The 23,677-nt window shown below is 43.0% G+C and overlaps 1 long non-coding RNA gene across 1 annotated transcript in view; it reads left to right on the top strand.

The window, feature by feature from the left end:
- Window positions 1-23,677, top strand: part of LOC119234559 (uncharacterized) — a 68,248-nt gene that overhangs the window by 3,008 nt on the left and 41,563 nt on the right. Inside the window, exon 2 of the long non-coding RNA XR_005122646.2 lies at window positions 3,945-4,342. This is a non-coding gene — a long non-coding RNA (uncharacterized LOC119234559). The remainder of the gene's footprint in view (window positions 1-3,944; window positions 4,343-23,677) is intronic.

Here is a 23,677-nt window from a genome sequence, read left to right on the forward strand (position 1 = left end):
ATATTAGTCATTTATGTTGTTAAATTTTAGTCATTGCTTAAGAGGTAGGTTTATGGATAAACTATAGGATGCTCAGTTAAGTGTGAATTTTAGATAAATAACACTTTAGACAAAGTATGTCCCAAATATTGCATGGGGCATGCTTATCCTAAAACTTATTTGTTGCTTATCTGCAATTAAAATTTAATTGGGTATCATGTATTTTTATTTGCTAAATATAGATGCACTAATCATGGTTGCCCTTGAGGATACAGCTGATTTTCTGTGGCATCACCTTGCCCTTGCTGAAGATTGGTGTTGGGACGAGGTTTGTGTCTATGATAGATTCTCTCTGCCCAGGATTGAAAACTACTTTCAACAACCTTCTCAAATAAGTTCCCAAAGAAACTTTTCACAACTCTCTGTAAAGTCTTGTTGGTCCCATAGCTCAGCTTAAATTCTGTTGTGGGAAGATTTACCTGGTTTAGGAGAGAGCTACTAATGACCTGTTTGACATAGAAAAAGATGCATGGAGCCCTTGTGCATGCTGGTGGGCACAACAGTGTACTCGAGTAGACATCTGTTCAGAGCTCCAGGTAGCATGCATACACAAGGGTCACCGACACCCTGCACCCGGGGGAAAAAGAAACAGTAGGGGTAGTGTGTGTGTGTGTGTGTGTGTGTGTGTGTGTATGAGAGGGAGAGAGAGAGAGAGAGTGAGTGAGTGAGCGAGAGAGAGTGAGAGAGATGGGGAGAGAGAGAGAGAGAGTGAGAGTGAAGAAAATGCTGCTTCTCCCTTTAGCAGTCAAAGAATGAACCAATTTGCACAAGTTGCATGGGAGCAGAGATGGGGTGTCTCCTGTATGTAAAGGCACTAAGACCATATGCTTAGTCTTTCCCCCAAATTTACTGGTCGGGGGACCTGGTGAAGTGGATTTGCATGACCTTTCCTATTGCATCCTAGTAGGAAAGAACCCCAATGGATCCAAAAAGAAACCATTAGGAAGGAAAGACCAGTCGGAGTGATTGTTCTAGAACAAAATACGGGCAGAAGTCCTATTGGGTTCAGTGCTCCCCACGACCAGAGCGATTTGAAGAGCAATATCTAAGCACATGGGTAAGAACTACAGAAGTGGCGAAGCCTCAGAACCCTAGAGTGGGACTTCACTGTAACCTGGACAGGAACCCTGACCAGTAAGAGCATCCTGCCAACATGCCACTTGAAACAACTTTGCAGGAGTGGCTTTCAATAGTGACATCTTGTGGCAGCAACTACCAATGGCAACAGAGGACTGAACTTGTTCTTTGTCCGCCTGGTGCCAGGAAGCAGGACTGAAGGAGTAGGATTCTTGGGAAAAGAATTCTTGCTCTGCATTGGCAGAGCAGCAGGGAGATGCTGGACTCCCTTTACATAAGGGTAGGTGGGTGCTTAGGCAATACTGAGGGGTTCACATACTGCTCTGCCACATTCTGTTCCACATTGCCAATTTATTGCGTCTCTTCTTGATCTTCATCCGCAATATGATAATATCTATCTACTAATACTGTTGTGAGGGTCAAACAAGTTATGTTACAATAGGGCCTGGCACATAATAAGAATTGAGTAAATAGTGGAGGATAGATTAAAAAATGAGACAATATTGGCACTTTAGTTTGCTGATCACCTGAGCTCACAGGTAGATATTGTGATTCTTGCTTGCTAATTATGTGACCAGGGTCTCAGAGAATGTACATGCTTTGCTTCGGAGTAGATGGATGTGATTTCAAGGGGCTTTTGATCTGACTTGCATTTCCCAGAAGCTTAAAGTTAACCTAACTAAATGCCCTGGTCTCCATGATGCTTCAACCCATCAGTCAGATCCAGAGTTTTTAAGACAGATGAACCTGAAGCCCCCGAGACTCCCCAGGAGTAAAAAAGCCTTTAGATCACCTCTGATTTTACCTTCGAATCCATTTCCTCTTCCATCTTTAGTGAGTCTGCCTTGGTTTAACCATTTCTTGCCTGGATGCTGAAGTCCCCCTCTTACCAGTTTCCCTTCTCCTTTCTTCCCTTCAGTCTACCCTCCATGTACCCCAAAGGGTGATTTTTCTAAAACATTCCTCCACTTCAGAACTTCCGGGGTCTCCCCGCTCCTTTGAGCGACTGCTACTCCTTTGTGTAGACTGCTCAGCTGTGTGCAGTTGGACCCGAGCCTCAGGGCTCTTCTCCTGCTCTCCTAGAAGCGAGGTTCTCGGTTCTTTCTGTTCCCAAAGCATCGAGAGGCTTCCACGGCACCTCTCAGCATGTTGAAGTGCAACTGTGAGATAAGGGAGCTGGGGCTCCCTTAGGGTTCAGAGGTGGTCCTGCCTTCAGTTCAGGCTAAAGCAACTCCTCATTGCCAAGGGGCATATGAAACAAATGGGAAGAAAAATCGCCATTACACTATATTGAGGTGTCATTTCTTTATCTATTAAGAAACCTGAAACACTGCTATTTGGCTATACTTAAGAATTAACATGAGCAAAAAATTCTCTTTTAATGAGAAAAAAAAATTGTCAAAGTTTATTGACGTTATCGTGTGGTGATATCAATGATGATCGCCTCAAGCCAGGACTGAGGTCCCAAAGGGCAGGTCAGAGCTGCAGCTTGTCATGCCGGCATCAGCAACACAGCGATTCCTCGGGCTGTTTTTTTTTCTTCTTTCTAGGTGAAAAGAGTTTAATCAAGAAACAATATTTTCATACTTTTATAAGTCAGATTTTTATATAATGGTGTTTTGAATTCAGTAGCTATTTTGCAATAGGTAAAATAATTTGAAATGTTCTTACCATTCAAGTCTTTAGAAGTAAAAATTTTGAATCACATGTATGTGTCAAACCTAGAAGGATGCTACATCAGAGCTCTCCTGAGCCTCAGACCCACACATGCCACGGCTGCACAATGAACTGTGACAAAACTCGTGTGTGTGTGTGTGTGTGTGTGTGTGTGTGTGTGTATGAGACTGTCTATAAAACTAACCCAGTGAATACAATTCTTAGAGGCCGCAGACCACTCAGGTCAGTACAGACTCGGACAGCCAGGCAGAGCAAGGGAAGGCTAGTTCACAGCTGCTCTTCTGCCCTAGCCTGTGGTGAGGGGTGGGGGTGGGGACGATGGGGCAGGTGACTCAGTGCTGTTCAAACCAGACGGGATGGCTTTCCCGTCCAGGATTGTCTCTCCCAGCCACATGAGATACGTGTTTGTTTCAAGTCCACTTAGGCCTTATATTTTGAAATGATGATTTTATAGGGTTTTTTATTTTTAATTAATTTATTTTTTTATTTTTATTTTTTAAAGATTTATTTATTTATTTATACAGGCACTGGGTACAGTCAGAAGCGCGGGAGGGTGAGAGAATTCACCAGAGCCAGAACGGGGAGCAGAACAGGCAGAAGGACCGAAGTACACTGCTGAGGGGAGCAGCAGGCGGCAGGAGAGGTCTGCGCCATGTGGGATCCTCCTCCGGTGGCCGGGGAGGAGCCGGGGTTCGAACCTGCGCTGCAGGGGCTGCGGGCAGGTTCGCAACCCAGCACTCAATCGCTGCGCCACCAGGGGAGGCCCTATTTTTAATTTATTTTTAATGGTATTTTCTTTTTACATCATTGATCATTTTTAAACAATATTTGCTTCCCCCACCCCTTCAGGTTTAGTCCCATAGAATTTCCTTCCCCAATGCACCCGTGCACCATCACCTCAGTCCCTGTGCTCCTCCCTCCCCTCTCACCCCTCTCCCTCCTCAGCCCCTGCAGGATGTCTCTAATTTATAGTTGTCTGCTTTCGCTTTGTTGTGTTTTGTACTGTTGTTGTTTTGTTTTTTTTTTTTGCACTGATGTCTTATTTGGTTCCCCTCTATTCCTGTGATAAGTGATGATTTTCCAGTTTTACTGAGAAATAATTGACATACACGGCTGTAGATGTTTAAGGCGTATTTTGGTTTGATTTGCAGATATTGTGATCCTCATCCTCGCATGGATGGTGGTTCTACTGCAGAGGGTTTGGTGTTTCTAAGCCGAATACCTGGATTCAGCCCTCACTGAGCTGCACTAGCCGCTTGACTGCACGACATCTTCAGCCTCTCTGGGACCAAGTTTACTGATACGTGAAACGGGGATCATAACAGCACCTCTCATAGTGCCGCTGTGAGGAGTTTCTATCTCATCAGGTGCATCAAGTGTGGCAAGCAGTAAGCACGACACACGCGTCAGCCTGTCCTCTGGGCAAGCGCGGTAGGGGCAGCCACCAGGAAGGAAGAAGTGCCTGCCTTCCCCACAGACGGTCCACACCTGCCCGCCCTGGCTCCACACCTCTTTTACCCCCAGCAGGTGCAGCTCTGGTTTTGAAAAGGTACAGTCCCCTTTCCTTTCCCTGCAGAACTGAGAAATAAGCCATCTTTCCTCTCAGAGTAATTGAATCTGGACCGTCTAACCCATAGTTCACCTTAATGCATTTGCCCCCATGGCCTGTGTCCCTGAGAATTCTCTCGCTCTCTCACTCCCTCAGCACTGCAAGTTTAGAAACAAACGCTTTCTGAGCTTTTGAATTGTGTCTGCCCGCTCTCTCTGTGGCCTGGACTCACTGGAGAATGTGCTTTCTTCGGCGCTTCCATTACAGGCACAGGTTTCTCTCTGATAGATTGCTTGAATCCATCCATTGCTCTATGATCGATGGAGTGCATTTTCCGGACTTTCCCAGGAGTGTCTCCTGAGTGGATTCATTCATGAGCAAAATGTGTTCGCTTTTCTCTTTTTATCCCTGGCCTCAACCACCTCTGTTTCTGCTGATGTGGAGGAGGGAGCACTGTGTTATGGCAGGAGGGGACTGGGGCCCAGATGCCCGTTGTCACCTATAAGCTGTGTGAACAGAGCACTCCTTTCACTTTCATGGGGTCTAGGGTTTTCTGTTAAATGAGATGGTTGCTAAGGGGTTCGGTAAGCATCCCTCTGGCTCAGGATTCTCTGAGGCTTTAGCTCTTCTCACTCCATACTCAGAGCAGATCCTTTATCAAGCCCTTGAAGGGGAGCCCCATATGCTGCCTCTGGGGGAAGCTCAAGAAAGTCAAGTTGCACCCCGGGGATAGGATGACAGCCTGCTTAGTCTGTGTGGGTCCTGCCTCCCAAATGTGGAGGATCCAAGTGTTCCTATGGGACTCCTTGGGGATCCAGTTTGGGATCTGGAATTTTACCTGGTTGCCAGTTAACCAGCACTTGAGGAGACTAGTGGCCACTCCGAAGAGGCTGAGACCAGTCTCTTCTTTTGTATCTCTGTGATGTACAGTATAGGACGGGGTGCACTGTATATATTCACTAAGTGATTTTGGAAAATTCTAATAACAGGTCAGTGGTAGGACGTGGCTGTTGAGAAACTGTCCTCTTAGGCTGCAACAGAAGCATGCTAACTAGAATGAGGGAGGCGACAGTTTCTCTGCTGCCTGCTCTAAAACCTCGTCTGTAAAAAGTAAAAGTTTCCTTTTAATTGTCCACTAAACCTCCTTGAGAACTGGGCCACCGTTTCCCCCTCTTGCTACTGTATTGTCAGTGAAAGCATTGGGCCTGTCAGGTACTAGGCTTAAAATAACATGTCGCCTGCCTGACAGAGGGAGATCTTGTTCTTCAAGGAGGGTCATTATCACGCCTGCCTCCTGAAGGGCAGCAGAGTATTGGGGATATTAACTCACTGACCCTGGGAAGCCTGAGAGTCTTCCCCAAATATTGGAATAGCGCACATCCGTGTTACCTCCTGCCTTGCTAATGTCCCTCCCCCGCCAAGCCCCCTCCAGTCACAGGATCCTGATTTTGTTTCAAAAATTCCATTGAGTATCGGCCGGTGGGGCTATTTCTCAAGGTGCATGAGGCTCCCCCTTCAGGGATGGCAGACCCCCCAAGCTGGGTTCCCTGGAGTGCTGGCTCTCAGGAATGGTCTCTGGGCCGGCAACATCATCCTTACCCTGGAACGTGTTGGAATGGAAAATTCCCAAGTTGACCTCAGAATCAGAAACTTCCAGCATAGGTCCCAGCAATCTGCTTTAGCATGGCCTCCAGGGCATGCTGATGCTACAGGGATCTCAGGTCATCTGGGAGTTGGATTTTGATTCCACCAAAACATTAAAAACAGTTGGCACACAATTGTCTGCAGAGGGGAGGACATGTGGGGCTCTCAAGAGACTAACCAAGATCCCTAGACACTGTCCTGTCAGGGATGAAGTCTTTAGTGTCTCCAATTCTTTCATTCTCAAATTTCATTAATTTATTAAAAAAAGTCATTTACATAATTGTGTAATTTGGGAGGTACAACTTTGCCCCTCCACATGTGCACACGCTGCACTCACCCTCCACCAAAACTCCAGTGCCAGTGTCCTACCACTTTCCCTCCCCACCCTCGCCTCCCTCCACTCCCCATTCCTTTGGCAGCCAGTGTAATTTTTAGAGTCTAAGAATTATTTTTGCTATGCTCTGCCAGTTTATTTTCTTTGTATTTATATTCTGCAAAAGCCTGTAGCTATCCAGTAACAGTCTCTCACTTTCTGACTTATTTCACTTAGTGTAGTCACCCAGATCCATGCACTTAGTCACAGAAGATACTATTTCATCTTTTTTAATAGCTGAGTACTATCCCATTGAGGACATATTCTACAAGTGTACAGTCATGTGTCATTGGGAATGTGGACAGTGCTGCTATGAACATAGGACTGCATTAATCTTTTCATATTCGTTGGGTAAATATGTAACAGTGGTGTTGCTAAATCATGGAATTCCTGTTTTTATTCTTTGAAGGAATGTCCATAGTGTTTTCCATAGTGGCTGTACCAAATCACATTTCCACCAACAGTGGATGAGAGTTCCTTCTCCACATCCTTGCCAACACTTGTTTCCAGTCTTTTTGATATGGAGCTTTCTCACATAGTCTTGGTGATATCTCATTGAGGTTTTGATTCACATTTCCCATGTAGTAGGTGATGCTGAACTCTTTCTCATGTGCCGGTAGCCATCTGAATGTCTTCTTTCGAGAAGTGTCTATTTTGGTGTTCTGACCATTTTTTAATTGGGTTTTTGGTGTTGAGTTATATGAGTTATTTATATGTTTTAGAAATTACCCCTTTGGCAGACTTGTGATATGCAAATATATTCTCTCAGTTCATAGATTACGTTTTGATTATGTGGGGAGTTCTCTTGAGGTACAAAAACTTTTTTCTCTCGATGTAGTCTCATTTGTTTTTGCTTTTGTACCCCTTGTCATTGGTGTTGATCCCGAAATACATCTCTGTGGTTGATGTCCGGGAATTATCACCTGTTTTGTTTTAAATAATTTATGGTTCCAGGTTTTAAATCCAAGTCTTTAATCCATTTTGAATTAATTGTTATGTATGAACTTAAGTAAGGATCTAATTTCTTGATTCTGCATGTGGTTTCCAAGTTTCTCAGCACTATTTGTGGAAGGTGCTTTTCGTTCTCCATTGTATGATCACATCTGCAGCTTTTCTTCAATTCCATGAACTTCCCCATCTTCTCCAAATAAATTCCCTTAAAATAATTTTTTTTTTGCTTCCATTAGCTAGAGCCAATTTCTGTTTCTTAGAATCAAAGAGCCCAGTTGACACTGGCTGAGAAAGATGTGGTCAGATGACCCATTAAGTCCCTTCCAGCCTGGCTGATTTTGAATGAATGAGTCAATAAATAACTGGTTGATGAAATGAAATCAGGTGTCCTCTAATTTGAGCCTCTGAGAGAAAGTAAAATTATTTCAGAGGGGAAAAGGAGGTGAGGAAGACAATTTGATCCTGATTCCTGCCTGGACCAGGATTCGGAGTAGCAGGAAGCTGCCCCAGCAGGAGCTTCTTTGTGGACTCTGTGGGCTGACAAAGGTGACCTTGGGGAAGTCAAGTGACCGCTAAGTCATATTTTTCTCTCTCGCTAAAGGAGAGGGTTGTGCTGTGTTTTGTGTGTTCCTCTTTGCAGCTAAACTAAATTGCCAGCGTGACTATGGTAGCTTTGGGGTGGCCTGCCTGGAGTGCTGCCTGCTGGGTTGTAAGCAGTTTGACGAAGAAGTCCTCATCATACTAATTTGGTCCAGATGCTTAGTGCAGACCCAGCTGAGTCATCAACAACCCTGGTTTCCTGAGGCCTGGGGGGAGGGTGTCAGCTCCAGGCTAGTACCATCTGCCTTCCCAGAAGCACCCTGCTGGATGACACAGTGAGGGAGGGGGGGGGGAGGCAGGAGGCATTGGCATTGAGGAAGAGCATGTAGGGGTTCTGAAGGAAGGGGGATTTCCCAGCTGGTATGAATATTTATTGGAAGTGGATCTTTTCTAAGGAGAAATTGGTATAAATGAGTGTGCCCATGTGGAATTCAGAAGTACTGTGAAACCCAAATGCATTCTGGACAGGACATGTACAAAATCAGCAGTTTTTGACATTTTTGTGGCTGTTTGGGGACCATCTACAGGCAGGAAGACTGAGTTCAGGAACTGAACAGTGTTTGGCTTTGCCCTGTGGAGCTCTGTGCCCTCTGCAGCTCTCTCTGCCTCTCACACCTCCTCTGTGGGATTCTTCCTCGTCCTCTTGCCCTCTGGGTTTCTGCTTCTCATTTCTGCATGTCACCTTCTCTGCAAGAACCCATTTTTTTTTAGATTTATTTTTTAATTTATATAAGAGCTGGGGTACAGGCCAGAGGCATGGGTGGGTGAGAGGATTCACCAGAGTCAGAGCGGGGAGCATAACAGGCAGACTGACGAAATACACTGCTGAAGGGAGCAGCGGGCACAACAGGAGAGGTCTGCCGCGCCCTGTGGGTATATCCCTGGCAGGCTGGGAATTGAACCTGTGCTGCGGAGGCTGCTGACATCTTCACAGCGCTGCACTCAATCTGCTGTGCCACTGGGGAGGCCCTGCAAGAACCCATTTTGATTACAAGTGACTGATTTCCAATTCATAACAACTTGGGGACACAGAGGGCCTTTGATGGTATGTAGAATCAAAGCCTAGAGTTGAACCAGCAAATCTTCTAAAGGGATTTCAGGAACAGCTGGCACCAGGGCTTGAATCTGCTGGCAGTCTCATCTTTACTTCCCTGTCTCTTCCCTGACCAGCTGCTGCCACATGGTGGGAAATCAGGCTGCCAACAGGGCCCTCAGTTCACTGTTTGCAGTTTCCACTACTGGAGAGGAACTGGATTTTAGTCTCTGTAAAATATGAAAATATTTTACTACTTATTTATCAATTTGAATTAAAGAGAAAATTCAAGTGGCTAAAAGCCACAGCTCAATATCAAGACAATGGTGGCTTTGCTGACGACTGCCTGGGTGACATCCCAAAAGCGACTTCACCTCTCTGAACACAGTTTTTCATGTGAGAAATGGGGAGGAATGTGGATCCCAGAGGCAGTTATGTGGCGGCTGGGAACAGAGGCTCTGGGTCAGACTGCTTGACTCTAGCCTCCATTTTGCTTCTTAGAGGCAGTGTGACCTTACATTGATCCCTAACCTCAGGATGCGCTAGCTTCATCCTCTCCAAAACAGGGATAATAATAGCACCAACTGATAGGGTGTTGTGGGGATTAAGTGAGTTTGTGTTAAGTGAATAAAAACTAGCACCTAGAACTTAAACAGTGACTGCATTTCCCAAGCACTCCGTGCTGGCATTTATTCTATGCGATCTGCACAACTCTGGATGTCACTTTGACAGGATCCCTACATGGCTGCAGCTTCAGTAGAATACTTGGTGAGTTGTGGGCATCCCCACTTCAGCTGTGACCACTCTTCTCCTTTCTCTGCTACACAAGAGCTCAAGTACAAACTGAGAGAATGCTCTTGAAGGAGTAGACTTGAACTGGTTCTAATTCAAGTTCACATATACATGTAACATTGGCTCACAGCAATACATATGACTTTGGAGGAAAGATGTGTATGACCCTCTACCACACCCGATACCAAAGCACCCACAGTCCTTTACCATAGCTCCCTTTGGTCCCTCCCCGCCTCCCAGTCTACTAGCCTCAGTTCTGCAGTCTCATTACCTTGGTTTGTTTTGGTTTAGTTTTGTGTAGTTTATATTTTTAAAAAGTAATCATTCTAGAGCCTTGGTTCCCTGTTATTAATGAATTGCTTTTAAGAATGGATTCTATTCTGAGCACAGTGTCAAGCGTTCCACATTCATTATTTAATCGTTACAACCACACAGCCGGATGAGTGTTCTTAACCCTCTCTCACAGATTCAGGAACTGTGCCTCTGAGAACAGTGACTTATTAGAGGTCACACAGCTGTTTATGGAGGAGCTGAGATTCATACCCAATTTGTCTTGTTCCAAAGCCTGTACACTGGCCCTCTGTCTTCCAGTCACCTTCTGCTGGAGGCTGAGCCCGGGTGGAGGCTGGGTCTCCAGGAGGCCTCCGTCAGGTTTTTCTGTCTGTCTTTGTTGCCTTTTCCTGAGTCAGCTGGGCCTGCCTGTAGATAAGCTTGTGTTCCACTGCCTGGTGTTTCTTCTTGCTGACTTTAGTGCTCCTTTGGCCTGACCCCTTCCTCATGTAGATGATACACTCTGTGGTGGACATTGTGTCTTAACTACTGCCCCTCTCCTCTCCTGTCCCTGCCCTGCCCCCCCATGGCAGGGAACACAGCTGGTGCTGAAGATGTGGGTGGAGTTGAGGGATGAAAGCAGCACATCTGCTCTGCTCCTCACTAGGTGATGGCGCCAGCCTGCAGGCTTCCTGATGCTGGCAGGGAGTGAGCAGCCCAGCATCAGGCCTTTTCAGGTTCCCACCTGGAAGAGCACCAGGTATTGGCCGGAACTGTGGGGTGAGTGGCAAGGAGAGAGGCCAGGGGAGCAGCAAGACTATAGCAGAAAGTGTAGCCAGATGTGAGGCCAGCCCTGAAGTGCACAGAGGATTCAGCTTGTCCCATGTGTACAAGGAGGGAGTTCCCCTGACTGGATACATGGCCAAAGTCAAAACAACAATGTTTAGGACAGACCATCATTTCTATAAGCCATTTACGGCCTTTCTTCATTTTGATTCTGACAAAAGCCTCAGAAAATGGAAAAACCCAGGTCTCTGCCTCTGTCAGCTTCTCAGAGCCTGGAGGTATTGGGGATTCCGCTACCCCTCAGCCCTGTGCACCCCTCTGTCCCCACAACCTTTGGCAAAAGAAAACCCAAGGTCCCGAATCTTTGCCGATTTGTCTTCCCTGTGGACTCCAGCTTCTTTCCTTGCCTGTGAGCTGGCAGGAGCTAACTGCTGAACTCCAGGCTCCCCTCTGCCTCTGTGTCCTAAACAAATGGTCTAGAAACCCTCCTCAGAGATGTGGAACATCTGACAGCAACCTAATTTAGGACTACCATTCATGCATTCTTTCATTCAATCATTCTCTCACTCACTCATTTGGGACTGACCAGGCACTACTTTGTGCCCTTAGAGAAGGCAGAACTGAGAACCTGACAGCATGGCCATTGCATCAGTGAGTTAGGAGGCTTAGTGGGGAGACAGACCATTGAGAAGCCAGCTGCCACATGGTGTGATATTGCTTATATCCTCCACCTTTGGCTCAGCCTGGCTTCCAGATCACAGCAGGATGTGACTACCCAGCCTTGATATCAAGACAAATGTTAGATGAAAGAGACTCAGAGAACAATAGATGGAAATAGAAATATATCTTCCCAATGGCATTTTTTTTTCTAGGTGTTGGGCTGTAGAGAAGAATGAGGGGAAGCAAAGGGTGGGAGCGGAAGGAGCAGTTCTGTCTGGTATCAGTCTAGTTTGGAGGGCTTGTTTGCCTCCTCTGCAAGCCAATGGTTATTCTCCTGAGCTGGTCAGACAAGAGGGGGGCCCAAGGACACCAGAGAGCAGTATTCCTAGTGCCACGGAGACCTTATCTTTTTCTTTTGGTGATCCTTCCTTTCTATCCCAAGACTCTCACTCTGTTTTTCAGGAAAGAGTTGATGACTCAATCACAATGAAAAATCAATGACTGTCAATCCTTAACAGCTCACTGCTCCCAGGGGTAATGTGGGTGAGGTGGGATTTGCATCTGGATGGTAACCTTATGGGAATGGCCTCCACTGATGGAATTTCACATATCAGTGAGTGAATTCGGGGGACAGGCTGACTGCCTGCAGCTAAATGCTTGATGCCGATGCTATTTTCAAAATATGTTTCTTAGCTTTTTCATTCAATTTACAAATACCTACCTTCAGGGCTGTGCTCAGTGGAACCTCACCAGACTCACTTCTTCTTGATCACTGTCCTCTGGGACCCCTGTACTCTGGAAATATCTCTTTGGTGCCTCCAGGGGTCTCTCCACTAGCAAGGAGTGTCCCCTTCCAAACCCCCATTGTTGGGGGCTCAGTACTGAGGGTCACCCAGCCTGAGATGCCACAGCTGATGAGGACAAAAGGTTTGAATTGGGGACATGATGGCCACTCCTGTTTTATGTTAGCTCCACAGCCTTGGTTGCACCCCAGCATGGCATCCATAGTGGGGACCACCCCCTAAATCATCCAGAGACCTTCTGTTTGGTGATCCATGCAGGTGTGTGGCTCAGGGGGAAGGGCAGTGCTGTCACCAGTTTTCTATCATGTGGTCTCAAGCAAGTCAGTTTACATTTCTGACTCTCAGTTTCCTCATGTACTGTAACTCTTGACCACTTTGAGAGGATCACATGAAATAACATATGTAAAAGGACTTTTAAACTGAAGGATTGTGTCCACTAGAATGTTTTGAAAAACAAAACCCAGACTGGCATAAATCATAAAAGAGATTTGTTGGTTCCTGCAGTTGGAAAATTCAACCATCGGCAGGCATTGGCAGCGTGGTTTCTCTGAGTCAGCTCTGGCTACTGTGGCCCTTCCTAGGAGTCCTATGATGGAGGAATGAATGGCTGAAGCTCCAGGAGCTGTATTGTGTCACTGAGTGTAGAACTCACCTTCCAAGGATGGAGGAACTGCAGCAAAATAGCAGAGATTCACAGTTGTCACTCCCAGGCCAGAGGATGATAGAAGTAGCATCTTGGAGCAGGAGGAATTTTGGGGCTCAGAGTTTGCTGTGCTATTACTAGCTGCAGGTTTTGAAAACAAACAAACAAAACCTTTTTTTTCAAGGGGTTCAAGCCATCACATGAACCTTTGTTTCTCTTATAAATCAAGGTGCTAATACTACCCAGCATGACTAGGGGATGGTATAAAGAAAGGAGGTATGACAGCAATAACAATAATAATGACAGTGCCTACACTTATCAATGCCTGCTCTCTCCGTTTCCATGTTGGGGCTTTGCATACATGAGCCATTCCTAGGACATAGGTGTGAATCATCTACATATGGGAGGACACAAGGTTGTTGGGGAAGGAGGCACAAATGCCATCCTGGACTCCCCAGACTTGGGTGAGTTCCACAGCATCCTCAGGTCCCCTGTGCAAACTTGGATGAACCTGTGTCCTCCCTGGTCCTCAATACCTGACCAGTGAGGAGGTTGGTCCAGGTGACCCCAAAGGGGCCACCCAGTGAAGCAGTCTGCAGAGATAGAGCGCTGGCTTTATCCTATTTAGTCTAAGAGGCTCCAGGACCTGCCTGCCCTCATTATAACAAGAGAGATTTTTGAGAAGCAGAAAATCTCCCCTAACATCCTCCAAACCTGCTTTTGTATCCAACAGGTCTGAATTTGGTCATATATCTGTAGGGCTCTGAGGAGGCCCCAGTAAGTAGTGCTCCTTGTCTCTATCTGAGTTGCAAAAATGTTATATAGAGAGTGAAAGAGTAAACTGTAACCTGTTGTTTGGTACTGTTGGCAGCTGTAACCCGGGGTAAGAGTGTATCGGGCCTACTTCCAGAAATCCCAAATTAGGCCGATCTACTTGTCCAGTTGAGGTCTCCCACTGTGGGAAAGCTGCCAGGGAAATCAATCTCCCAGCATGAAGGGGCAGAGGTGACTGTGCTTTCTCTGGGTAGCTTACTCCTCCTCCTCAGAAGAGATAACCTGAACTGAGTATGCTCCCTTGATTCTTCCCAGATTTCCAGTTAATTAGGATAACCTGCCTCTCTTAGCAAGTGATGGGCAGAGAGAAGTCTCTGCTTTTTTTCCTTCAAGGAAAGGAAACTTGATACATTCCTCTCTCCCTGAAATTCCCATTCAAGAACCATCCATATGACCAGGAGACTATGATACACTAATTAGTTTGGGCCTGGCTTAACTAATCAGTATTGCAAGAAGATGCGAACAAATCAATTGGAATAGAATAATATAGGGTCAGTTCAGAGCCATAACGGAGGTAACTTCTTTCCTGTGCTCAATTCTGTGGCTACAATGGGAGAAAGTTAGAAGAGATACTGAGAAGATACTGAGATGATAACTAGAGATACTGAGAAGATAACTAGTTTTATGTATATATACATAAACACACACACACACATATATACACACACACATATATAGTCAATAATAACTGTAATTCATATAATATTTATTATAGCCAAGATTTATAGCAAACTAATTTAGTCTTCTCAAAATTCAGATTAAGATTTTAACTTCTGACCATAATGGAATATAACAGTCTTTTCATTAATAGCTACAAAACTGGAAAATTTATATGAAACAAGTATTTTTTAGATATTGGAGGACAGGCAATGGTGGACTGTGATCCCTAGAGATGAATCCTGAATTCACCATGATGTTCTGCCTGGAGCCACTTCTCAGACCTCAGCACAGGGAAAGAGGGCACAGCAATCCCACTGAGCTGGGGAAATAGAGTCCAGAATTTAGGGGGGCTGAGGCATCTGGAATTTTGATGTTGAACATTGGAGAGGAGAAAGCTATGTAGACATGGAGCTCTGGAACTGGCTAAAGGATCCCCTTGAGGTGATGAAGAAGTCTGGAAGTATATAGCAGTGATGGTTGCACAAGCTTGTGAATGAACAAGAAACCACTGAATTATATACTTTACAAGGGTGGATTTTATGATATGTGAATTATGTCTTAGTTAAAAACCAGTAGGGAACCATAGAGGGTCCCATTATATCTTTAGCCGAGTACTAAGCTGCACACGTGGAGGGGAGACCCCAAAAAGCCAGACAAGGGGCAGATGCTGGAAAATGAACATCAACCAGGCAGCTGAACAACCACTACAGCACTTACAAGGTTGGAATATTTGGTTCTAATCAACCAGAGGAGGTAAGCCTTAGTGCATCTGGCAGGATTTGTTTGTTTATTTTGGGGGGTACTATAGGTTTACAGGTTACAGGTTTACAGGTATCAGTTACAGGTATAAAGTTCCACATCTTGGCAACCATATATGCTACACCACAGCCACCACCTAATCTCTAGTTTCCAGCCACCACCAGCCAATCAACCCCTCTCTCTACCTGTTCTACCTACCCACGTGCTCTTCCCCATCAGTCTATTGTCAGAGTCTAAGAGTTTGTTTTTGTTTTGTTTCTTCATTTTCTTTATATTCCACAAATTACTGAAATCATACTGCTTGTCTTTCTCTGTCTTACTTATTTCACTTAGAGTAACTCCCTCAAGTTCCACCCATCATTTTTTATAGCTGAGTGGTATATATGTACCACATCTTCTTTTTGTAATCAAGTACTTCAGTTATTTCCGCATCTTAACTATTATGAATAGAGCTGGAATGGACATAGAAGTGCATATATCTTTTCAAATTAGTACTTTCAAAACCAGGGAGCTAACCCACTTGGCACAGCAGATCTCTCCTGCCCCTCCCACTGCTCCTCTCAGCAGTGTATTTCAGTAGATCCACCTGTTCTGCTCCCTACTCTATCTCTGGTGAATCCTCTCACCCCCTGAACTTCTGGTCTACACCCCCATTCTTATATTCATAGATGAATAAAAATAATAAATCTTTATAAAAAATAAAGGAAGACAACAAATTCTAACGGTTAAGAACATACTATCTTTATGTCAGCATTTAATAAAAAATTAAAAATGCTTAAAGAGAAAAACATAGTTAATAGAGACAGACCTAGACATGACAGAAGTGATTGGAATTCTCAGGTATAGACTTTGAAACAGCTTTTAAAAATTTTGCATAATGATGTAAAAGGAAATGGAACATAAAAAAAGAGAAACTATAAAAATTACAAAATAGAACTTTTAGAGTGAAAAATAGAACATTCTGGAATGAAAAATGTTCTGGATAGACATAATAGCAAATTAGAGAACATACCAGATAAGAAAAGATCAGTGAATTTCAAGACAGGGAATATAAACTATGGAGTGGAAGCAGAAAGAGAAAAAAGATTGAAAAAAAAAATTAGAGTCTTTCTGGCCTGTGGAACAATATTAACTGAGCTAACATTTGTTTAACTAGGTTGTCAGAAAGATGACAGGGGCAAGAATTATATATATTTGAAGAAAGAATGACTAAAAATTTCCAAGTCGGATGAAAAATGGAAGTACACAAGTATGAGAACACTTACCAACAGCATGCAGACTAGACACAAAGAAAACTACCCAATCACATCAAAGAATTACTTGCAAAGTAATGGTAATGAGGAAAGAAACCTTAAATGTAACCAAAGAAAAAGACATTACAGAGTGGAATGAAAATAAGAATGACTGTGGACTTCTCATCAGAAATAATGCAAGCCAGAAGATAACGGAAAAGTCTTACCAAACTTCCTTTTGTAGACAAGAAAAGTATGGCTCACAGAGATTAAGATCTGTACCTGAATTGCACTGGAGAATGGAATTTAAACTCAGACCTTTTGACTCTAAAGTCTCTGATTTTTTCCTTTTTTTCTCCCCAGATTGCTCTTTTTAACTTACGAGAATATCCTGCTTATTATAAAAAAAAAGTTCAATATGTAAAAGTCTTGAGAAGTAAAAAAAAATCTGAAGTCCCCCTGCTCCAGTGATATGTCATTAGTACCTTGGTAAATATCCTTCTAGACTTAGTACATAAATACACGAATGTACACAATTTCATAGGTACATAACTGAGGCTACTAATTGTTGGCCAAGTATATATTTCTCACTTCTTCCTTGCTAACAGGATTCTGGGCAATATGCCCTACTTAAAATTTCCCTTTTTGAGGCTTCCTGTCAGATAGAGGTGGCCAGTGGTTTGTGGTACAGTGGATTCCTGGGAAAGCTATCCTGGTCCTTCCCTGGGGGTTTCATGTTGGAGGAATGAATGGCTGAACCTACAGCAGCCACACTGTGTTCTGAGAGTAGAACTCACCTTCCAAGGATAGAGAAACAGAAAGACTGGAAGGATTCTGAGCCTCAGGTGATTTCAAGGAATTGCCACACCAGTTTGGGCTACTTCTCTCTAGTGTCTTTTATGTAAGAGAAAATGCCATGAGTCTGTTGAAGACATTGAGCTTAAAAAACTACCTCTGTGTGCATTTTTGGCACTGAACATTTCTTATAAGTTTAGTTTTGAAGAATGTAATTCTGACTTACTGAAACTGTTAACACCCTGAACATTATGCTTATCATGCTTTAAAAGATATTTAAGGAAGCATAAATTTATAGTAATCTAATACTACCATCTATTTAATAGTATATAAACAAAACTTCTAAAAGTTAAATTTGAGAGCATGCATTTTTCTTCTTGAACTTTATTTCCATTCTCTATAGCCTATAGAATTTCATCCTAATATATTTTAGAGCTTGAAAGTCTTTTGTAGATTACTTTGTCTTGTGTCTCTGCAATAAAATTATATATATGTATATACACAAATCCTTCTTTATTTCTTGTGATCATAAATCTCCAAAGACTGAAATTTTGTATGGAATTGAGTTAGATTGCAATCTTAATAAATATACAGTTGAGCAAAACCATACAAGTGTGTTAAAATTTTTATAAATATAAAAGTAGAGAAATTTGACAATCCATTTCTTAATAACATGCATCAAGCATGAATTGGTTCATTTATCTTTGGTTGAATGTTACTTACTGCTAGAATGAGATAGAATGCAGCTAATTGCTCTTCCTATTCACTTTTTTTTTTTAAACAAAGGTAAGCACCAGGAAACTTGATTCACATAAACAAGTAATTAGTGCTGGAACATTTTTTATTATAGCATTGTCATGCAATTCTTTGAGTTTCAAAATAAGTTACATGCTGAAAATCATGTAATGATATAGCATCAAAAACCATTTTTAATAGTCTATCAGCTAATACTTTGACTTAGTCCTCCTTTGGTTTTGTTGAAAGCAAAGAATTAGAAACCATTGATTTGTAACCCAATCATTAGAGTAATTCACTTTCTCCATTTCTGGGAAGTCTATCAAAAAGGCTATGTACCAAGACCTATCAAATGACTATTAATTATGCTCTCATTCCTTTACAGAAGGGTATGTGTTTAATTTGATATTCACAAAAAGAATTGGGAGAAATCCAAACATCAATTTCAATTTGCCCTTATCAGTATAATATTTCTGATGAAACGCTTTTGTCTCAGTGCAAACTTTAAACATATTTTCATCCAAACCTTGGAAATTGTCCACCAATATCTTAGATGGCAAAGCTAGTTTTCACTGCCAAACCAAGTCCAGTTTACTTACCTTGAAATATAATGCATATTCAGAAAAGCTCATTCAGAAGTCTTTATGGGTCAACAAATAATGAAAAAAAGCAAACACATAGGTAATTATTACTCTTGGCTTCCCAGAAGCTCCCAATCATAACTTTTCTACCCATAGCTCCCTGCCTGTCCCATATAGGATAACACTGTTATGCTTTTCTTGTTTATCATTTTACATGTCCCTAAACAATCGAGTTTTGATTAATTTGAATTTTTCTCAGTAGAATCTCTCCAGGCCTGCGTGTGTTTGTTTTTTAATTTTTATGTATTTTTATGAAGAACTGGGGTGCAGGTGGTGAAGGGGTTCGCCAGAGATAGAGCGAGAAACAGAACAGGCAGATCTACTGAAATACACTGCTGAGCAGCGCAGGAGGGGGGTGCGGAGGGAGGGGGGAACAGAAGATATCTGCTGCACATCAAGCCACCGTGGTGATAGCTTCATAGTGCTGAGACTTAACCCCTATGCCACCAGGGCAGCCCCCAAGGTGTGTGTTTTTGAAATGTGTGCTTCAATACCCATTTCAACATTGAGAAAGTCATACCTATATCCTTAGCTGCAGCAGTAGGGCATTCATTTTCACTTTGGTATAGTCCATGGTATGGAATTACCATAATATATTTGTCCGTTCTGCTACTCATGGACATTTGAGTGATTTCCAGTTTGGGACTATAATGAATCATGTCACTATGAGTATGTAGTTTTGTTCCATCTAGAAGCAGAGTTGCTGAATTCTAGGGTATGTCTGTCTTTAATTATAGTATGTGGTGCCAACCTGTTTTCCAAAGTGGTCACACCAAAATTATACTCCTACGCTCGATATGAGAGTTCCTTTTGCTTCACATCCTCATCCACACTTGGGTTCATTAGTTGGAATACTATACATTTGTACGTTTCCTGTAATTCCCGTATATTTGTCCTGTGCACGTGTACGTTCTGGTGGGTGTATAGTGATATCTCACTGTGATTATAATTTGCATTTCTCTGATAGTGAATGGACTGACTTCCTCCTGTGAACTGTTTTGTTCAAGACACTTGCCATTTTTCTCTTGGAATGTTTGTTTCTTGCTGTTTTGTGAGAGTTCTTTTTATATTTTGCCTGTGATCCCATCATCAGTTATATGGATTGCAGATATCTTCTACTCCGTGATTTCTCTTTCCAACCTTTAAATGGTTGTTTTGATGAACAAGATGTACTTAACTTAATGGGGGCTGAATATTAATCTTTGTCCCATTCCCTCTCTCTGCATTCTTTCTGAGACTCTTGTTACAAATAGGTGGAACCAGTATTTTTTTTAATTTTAATTTTATTTTTATATTCCCCATACAATTGCAACCCCCTTATTTTGACCCCAAACCCTCCTTTCCCCGACCCCCAACCCCCATAGAGTGTCTCTGGTTCATAGTTGTTTGTTGATTTTGATTTTTGCTTTCTTATAGTTACTCTTTTTCCTGGTCTCTTATTTAAGTTTTCTAGATTCCTGCTATGAGTGAGACCATCCGGTATTTTTCATTTTCTTTCTGGCTTATTTCACTGAGCATGATCCCTTCCAGCGCTGTCCATGTTGCTGCAAATGGCATGTGTTTATCTTTTTTGAATGCTGAGTAATATTCCATGGTGTATATGTACCACATCTTCTTGATCCAGTCATCTATTTTTGGGCATTTGGGTTGTTTCCAAAGCTTAGCTATTGTAAACAGTGCTGCTATAAACATAGGGGTGCAGGTGCTCTTTGGAATTGATGTTTCTGTGTCCTTTGGGTAAATACCTAGGAGTGGAATTGCTGGATCATATGGAAGCTCTATGTTTAGTAGGTCCAGAAATCTCCACACAGCTCTCCATAGTAGTTGGACCAGTTTGCACTCCCACCAACAGTGCAGGAGAGTTCCTTTTTCTCCACAACCTCGCCAACATTTGTTGTTGCTAGTTTTTTAATATGTGCCATTCTCACTGGAACCAGTATTTTATCCAAGTGTCTGACATTACCTTGGGTATTTTTTTTGCATAGATTTTTCTCTCTGTTCTTCATTCTGGGTACTTTTTCCTAACTAATTTTCTAATTCATGGATTCTCTGTTTAGGTATATTGGCTCATCCTTTGAGCTGTTACATTTAGTTGCTGTGTTTTTTGGTTCTAGAATTCCTATTTGATTCTTTTAAAAATCTGGTATGCTTTTTTTTGGTTTGCAGTCCTTTGCTAACATGGTTAACTTTTTCTTTCCTCTCCTTGAACAAAGTACAAATTAAAAAAAAAACCAACATTTTTATTATGGACATTTGCATATATATGAATTCGTGTAGCAAATACACACTGGGTGGAAAAATAGCATAATGAATTCATGTGTACTCATCACTCTGCTTCGATAATTATCAATATTCTTTCATTCTTTTACAAACATATTCTCTGCTGCTGCTGCCCTTCCCGCCTCCTCCTCCTTACACAACTGTTGGCTCCTCTTCATTGGGGCCATTTAAAGCAAATTAAACACATTAGTACTTAACTAACAGATATGCAATTTTAAAAAGTATGTGATCACAAAATCATCACATCCAGCAATACTAATAGTAATTTCTAATGTAATCTGTTACTTTGTCCAATTTAAGCAAATTGTGGTTTGTCTTGCTTTTATCGTTTGCCAGATGTTGGTGAAGAACTCCATAGGAAAGTGAATATGTACTTTCTGAAAGGCTGCAAAGTGTGCAGGGGTCCCTAGGGCTCCAGCTTGACCCCCATCCACTGAGATGCCCCTTTAGACACTGGTATCCACCCCTTTCCTGTCACTAGATTGCTTGTATGAATAATAGCTTTCATTAGACAAAGAAATTCTCACCTGGGAAAGGCAGACACACAAGAAGGAAGTAGAGGTGGAAAGGGGGTTGGGACAATGAGTTTGAAAATGCCTCTAGCCAGAGAGGGATACCATCTCCTTCCCAACTCTTACACCCAGGAAATTACTGCTTGATGCAGTATTTCCCAGAATGTGGGCTGAGTGACACAGATAGCAGGAAAGATGATTCTAGCTGGACACGGGAATGGCAAGATACAATGATGATGTTGTATTTTAGGGTAAGACAATTACTGTTCTCAGCATGCCTCAATACTTCTGACATTAAGAGTCCTATTGGTGTTAATAGGTCTCCAACACTTCTGCAACCTACCTCTAAGGCATCTTTTTTTTACCAGAAAAACTGAGCTTTAGGGAGGCAGTCTCTGGTTGATATTTACTAAATTGTTTAGTTGTCATTGTGTTTATTTTTGCAGTTAGGTCCCAAAAGATAAGCCATAGACAGTAGCAAAGGTTTGTCACATTTCAGGCAGTCTTGTGAATGCTTTCTGCTAAGTTACTCACTCATCCTCACAACAACCCTGCCAGAGAGGGTCTAGTCCCCCCCCCGCCATTTTACAGATATGGAAACTGAGGTTCAGAGAATTTTAGTAAGCTCCACGGAGCATTACAGGTGGGACAGTGCTGAGCTTGAATGTAAACCAGAGCCCACATCCCTAGCAGCTACTCCATGCTAGCTCATTTACAGCAGCAATACTAAATGTCTTTTCGAAATTGTTTAAAGCTAGTGAATTTGAAGATAATTTCTAAGAAAAGAGTTAAAAAGTAGAGGTACCAAGTGAATAGGACAAAAATTGAGAGAGTAGCCCTCAGAAGATCCCCATTTGGGAGACATCAGCTTAGTCCAGACTCCACTGTCAGCCCGGGACTGAAAGTCTTCAGCTCTGCTCTGCGTCACTGCCCGAGTCAGAGGGGGTTACCAGGACTGAAGGGAGAAAGCAGGGGTCCATCCTGGTTCCCATTTAAAAGTTCCTCATGGATATGAACTGACTTATATATTTTTTATCTCATGTATTTTTCAGTAATTCTATTACTGATTCAGACAATATGATGTGATATGATATGATATGACATGATACAATAGAATGGGATATAATACAAAATAATACTGAAAATATAATACAAACTAGTGCTTTTTCCAGCAAACCTATCATCATGAACAGTTAAAAGGACAAATGACATAATGTAGGGCAGGGACTTAGAATAGGGGACGCCAGGGGTCTTCAGGGCAAGCATGGTTAAAGGAGGGCTGTGGAGCGGGGGCTCCCTGGGAGTGCCAGAAAAGGCAAGACTTAATGAGCTCCTATCCTTGGCAGCTCCACAATCGATCTGCCTGATGTGTTCCAGGATTTGCTTCGTTGCAGGAGGTTGCACAGACCTGCCAGAGCCCGCCGGGGAATGCGAGACATTCTGCCTTGGTGCCTGGAGTAGCAGCATCCGATCCAGGCCCACATGCATCACCTGCAGCAGATTCTACACCACAGGACTGGAATCTTAATGGGTTCCTGAATCACATTCATCAAAAACCTGCCCTTGTTGAGGGCTACAGGAAGCTGCCTGATGAATCGAGGTGCCTGTGTTTGCAGACACAGACATCAGTGGGCAGGAGGAGACGGAGTCCTCAATATTACTGAATCAGTGAGCTTAAGATTGTGAGAAGAAGATTAGGCAGAAGCCCAGAGCACCCAGTGAGTCCAGGTGCTAGGAGCTGGAACAGGTTTCCAGTCATCTATAAGGCTCCTACCTTCTAGAGTACTCTGCAGTTGACAGGGTACCCGAAGACCAATGAGGGCTTTAAAAGCAAGGCCTTATATAGAATGAATGTGCTCGTGTCACTTACTAGTTGTCTAGCCCTGCACAAATCATTTGCTCTTCTGAGTTTCTGCCTCCTATAAAATGCTGGTTGTAATAGTACTACTACCCCAGGCTGTTGTGTGGATCAAATAAGATAAGACAGGAATGATACCTGGCACCTAGTGAGTGATTAATCAGTGATAGTGTTGTCTGTTTTGCTGTCATCACTGCTGTGCTGGGCAGGGCAGGGTTGTAGAGCTTATTGGATAGATGAGACAGGGCTACAGGAAGGTGAAGTGACTAGCCCAGGACACACAGCTGCTAAAAGACACAGCCCTATTTTTAACCCCCTTCCCCGCTATCTTAGGTAATATGTCCTAGAAGTAGCATGTTATCCAGTCTAGGAGCCCTCTGAACTGACCACAAGATAGGACAGTAAAATCCCTGTATGCTCAGATAGATAAGGATTTGGTTTATCTGATTTATGTCACTAATATAGACAAAAATG

The sequence above is a fragment of the Talpa occidentalis genome, unplaced genomic scaffold (assembly GCF_014898055.3).
Source record: "Talpa occidentalis isolate TD23 unplaced genomic scaffold, MPIMG_talOcc4v2.1 talOcc4.8, whole genome shotgun sequence".
Taxonomy (NCBI): domain Eukaryota; kingdom Metazoa; phylum Chordata; class Mammalia; order Eulipotyphla; family Talpidae; genus Talpa; species Talpa occidentalis.